Genomic DNA, 4,394 nt, shown 5'->3' with positions numbered 1-4,394 from the left:
AAAAAAAAAAAAGGGCGCATTGGCAAGAACTCTCGGATATGTGTCTATTATTTTTTGACCTAGCATTACGAAAAAAGGTTTTCTTGAAATCAGCGATCTCACATACGTAGCCCCCTTTTGAGTACAGTAAAAAGTTTTAGTAATATTTCTTATGACAATGGATAAAAACAAGTGAAATTGTTTTTTGTTACAAAAGATTATTTTTTAAATAAACGTTTTGAGTTTTCGGAATAACTAAATCACAATGAACAGCCATGACCAGGAGAAATGTATAATGATATTCAACAAAACAAAAAACAACTAATGTAGATTGGAGTAGGTAACTTAGCGTTGCAATACGTGACAGCATGAAATTTAAAAATAAAATTCTTGCAACGTCCTCTATATAGGCAGAATATGAAATTACAAGGTGGATATGGGACTGTTGATTATCCGATACACAACATCAAATGACCTTCCTAAGCTCAAAGAGAATTATTGGACGAGTCTCTTCTATCGAGCATAAAACTAGAAAAACAGAATGAAATCTACTCTTGATGATCTAACTAGCAAGCAAAATAATTAATAATACAATACATAATGAGTTATAATAAAAAATATGACTAATTACAAGTATTATAATACAAGAGCCCAAGAGGAAAAAAAGACAGTTATTTCACCCCAATTTTTGACTGCTTTAATAAAAACTATGTATAATTACTAGTCAAAATTGACGAGTCGGCCAAGTGTAGGTAGAGGGAATAAAAAAATGGCAGCTGTTTCAAAACATTATAAAAAATTAATTTTTCATTCGGAGCTCTGTATCTTTAAAACTACCATTAACAATAGAAAGTCGAAGAGAACATCATTTAAAGTAGAGTAAATTTGGTAAAATCTGAGCCATAATAGAGCTATACGTTCAATAGTTCTCCAGTTTTTTAAAAAGCAACATTTCATTAAAAAAACACTGAAAAATCATTAGTTAGTGAATTTATTTTGAGAAATCTATACTTCAAAAACCATAAGACGTACAGATTTCTATTAGCACTCAAATCAAATCGAGTTTAGTGTACTTTAAAACAATTTATGATGTTTATCTTGATAGGAGTAGTAGTTTTTATGATATTAAACAAAATAAATTGATTTATAGTTGTTTGGACAAAATTTCATGTGTAAAATTTATATTCATATCCGAATATCATAAAAATTAATACCTCTAAGGGGATACGTGACAAACTACTTTATTGTAAGTTAAATTACCTTTAATTTTAGTGATGGCAGACATCTGTACATCGTATCGTATTTTTATAAATTAAAATTTTTTTCAGTGCAATAAGAAGTCAATATTGTATGAATGTATTTTGTTTAATATCATGAAAACTACTACTCCTACGAAGATAAACATCATGTATTACTTTAAAGTACATTAAACTAGATTTAATTCGAGTGCTAATAGACATCTGTCCATCAAATAGTTTTTGAGATATCTTGATTTCTCAAAATAAATTCGATGAATACTGATTCCCAGTGGATTTTTTTATGAAATGTTGCTTTTTAAAAGCTATATATCGGGAACTATTGTACTTAAATAGCTCTATTTGGTCTCAGATTTACTCTTCAACATAGATGGATGCTCTCTAGGGTTTTCCAGAGTTATTGTGGTACTTTTAAAGATGTTTTGAAATAACTGCCATCTTTTATTCCCCCTTCCTATACTTGGTAGACTCCTCAAATTTGGCTAGTAATTATACATAGTTTTCATTAAAGTGATCCAAAATTGGGGTGAAATAACTGCATTTTTTTTTTATCCCCGGCTCTTGTACTATTAGAATCAGTATTTTATATTAAATCATGTTTATTTACAGAAATTTTACTTATCTTAAAATAATTTTATCATTGAAGAAAAATGTTTTATTCTTCCATTATTTAACTTTAATTAAGGTCAAAGAATGTAGTGAGAATGACAACTAAGCGTTGAGGTAATAAAGCACATTACATAAGTTTATGTATATATGCAATTCAAGTATGTAACTAATTTACAACTATTTAGTACCATCGCTTTTCTAGTTCTGGATAGTAAGACTGTGTACATGTCTTAATAATATCATGTTTATAATTTCCCATACCATACATATAAATAAATTTATCTATATTTTATTTAACACAAATCGTCGTATATCTAATATATAAAAATTTATATTTGTTTGTTTGTACTTCCTGCACTGACATACCGTTCATCGGATTGTGATTGATGGGTGTTTTTGCTAAATGTTCAGGATTTTCCCAGGAATATTATAGACTGTTCTTATTTTTTTGGTAAAAAAAAATGTATCAACAAAATCATGCATTTTGGCTTAGGTGCATAGGTCAGAAATTTACATTTTTCCATTAATATTATATGCCAATCGATTTTTCTCTTTTTGAAGAATAATAAAAAAAGTATTACTGATTCTATTCAATGATTTTTTATCCATCTTGAAATATTGTAATTACTGTTGCCATTCACGTTACTTAAGTTACCGTCTTATTACTCCATCTATATATTAATTGATATCAAAGTTTCAATAGTGTTTAATTAATGTACGTAAATCCTCAAATATTGTAATTAATCTTAATATTTATTAAAATAAATAATTCAAATTCTATCCATTATAGTCTCAAAACCTTTTATTTCTCTTATAAGTCCTACGTTTCGACCAATCCGGCCATCTTCAGGGACAATCTACTACAAAACAGCTATTATTACATGTATGATCCTACAAACATTTCTAAATACTTAACATTATTATTTATAATTTACCTTACCTTAATACAACTTTGAAATTATATAATTTAAAAAATTCTAACTCCATGCAGGCTATTCTGCCCAGGTCAAAAACATCAATTTCTATGAAACATTAGGTAAAAGATATTTTTTTGTTAATAAGTATATCCCACATATATTTAATTACCTAATTAGTCAAATATTCACTTAAAACAAAATCAAAATCATTTATCATCAGACACTATTCCTTTAAACTTTTATCACAACAATGCTTGTAACCTTCCTCCACTCAGTTCAAGCATTTAAAATTATTTATCATAACTACATTTTTGTCAATTTTCTTCTTCATTTCATCAGTAAAATTCCTATCAAGGTTAATTACAATTATCCACATTCAATTTATCCTATATTATTCTTAAATTAATCTCACTTAATATCTCTGCATAGTGTTGGTTTAAATAGTGTTAAATTAAATTAAAAATTAAATTTTTTCATTAACAAAAAATATCTTTTACCTAATGTTTTTAATGTTTCATAGAAATTGATGTTTTTGACCTAGGCAGAATAGCCTGCACGGAGTTAGAGTTTTATAAATTATATAATTTCAAAGTTGTATTAAGGTAAGGTAAATTATAAATAATAATGTTAAGTATTTTGAAATGTTTGTAGGATCATACATGTAATAAAAGCTGTTTTGTAGTAGATTGTCCCTGAAGATGGCCGGATTGGCCGAAACGTCGGACTTATAAGAGAAATAAAAGGTTTTGAGACTATAATGGATAGAATTTGAATTATTTATTTTAAAAAATTTACCAGTCTCAAAAAAATATTAAGATTATAAATAGTTAACATTTATGTTACTTTAGTTACTGTCTTGTCACTCCACCTATATATTAATCGATATATCAGTTTCAATAGTGTTCAATTAATGTATATTACTAATCAATATATTAATAGTGAAGTATTGCAAGGTCTAATAGGTCAATAAATAAGAGTGATACCCTCAATATAACGAATTTTCAACCATTCTCATCTCCATATAACGATTTTTTTCAAAACCTCCTGAAGTTGGTCGCCGAGGTTCCACTGTAGAAAATGTTTAAATAAATAGAATGCACCTAAATATTTCAAACTATTAATGGCGTGTTGACCCAGTTAATTGCGAGTCCGAACTGCCCGCGACCGTCTCATTGCCTGTTATCAATATTTTATGGCAATTAATCGATCGATTGAGTCTGTACCGAAATTGATTGTTCCATATTTGAACGCCATTAATTTTGCAAAGACACTGAGTAAATTAGATTGATTGAATCTTTTGATAATGTCTCTTCAATTCAATGACGAGCGTCTAATCATACCATCATGATTAGACCATTTTTCATGTATCAATTCATGTGAATACTATTGTTTGTAAATTCCTCTGTCATATTCAGACATTCTAAACAAAAGAATTGCCATCAGTGTAAAACACCGATATGTCCCAGTAATGCGGTGTTCACTTGCACCTGTTGTGCACAAGTGATATTATCAGACTGAGCATATATTTTAAGAATAGTATTATGTTCCAATAATATGATATATTTGTATTTTGATTATTTTTATATTATATTTATTCTTATTTATCCTCAAGTAATTGATGAAATACGAAAAA

Source organism: Halyomorpha halys, unplaced genomic scaffold, assembly GCF_000696795.3.
Source record: "Halyomorpha halys isolate HHAL.00 unplaced genomic scaffold, Hhal_1.1 Scaffold4.1, whole genome shotgun sequence".
NCBI lineage: Eukaryota > Metazoa > Arthropoda > Insecta > Hemiptera > Pentatomidae > Halyomorpha > Halyomorpha halys.
The sequence above is the reverse complement of the archived record's forward strand: the minus strand, read 5'-3'. Positions refer to the sequence as shown.